Source organism: Rhagoletis pomonella, unplaced genomic scaffold, assembly GCF_013731165.1.
Source record: "Rhagoletis pomonella isolate Grant_MI unplaced genomic scaffold, Rhpom_1.0 Rhpom_scaffold_00655, whole genome shotgun sequence".
Lineage (NCBI taxonomy): Eukaryota > Metazoa > Arthropoda > Insecta > Diptera > Tephritidae > Rhagoletis > Rhagoletis pomonella.
Window position 1 is genome coordinate 9,657 of NW_023459209.1, and position 432 is coordinate 10,088.

The window sequence follows — 432 nt, forward strand, 5'->3', positions numbered from 1 at the left end:
TTTATGTTATATTTTCATTTATTTAAATAGATATGTCGTAAATATAATTTTTTCCAATTTAGTGAGGTAGTTTCAATAATTTCTTTATCCCCGTGCTAGTAGTATAAAGTTAGTGACACTGCGCTTTATAACCAAAGAAAACACGACTATTGTCGCATGTGTAAACGAAAAGAGAGTGTGGGTCGTTCATGTAACAGAGTGCATAAACTTATAAGATTATCTGCTTGATAAAGTTATCGGTTTAGATGAATACCACTAATATAATTGTTTATAAGTTATTTGTAGTTAAAATTTTTTAAGTCGTTCCACTTGATTTCCTTATCAAAGAGTGCATTTGTCACATACTTTCATATATATAAATGCGCATAACACCACCTAATAGTTTACACACTTTGATTTTATTTTATATTGTATATAAATCACTTTAATCCA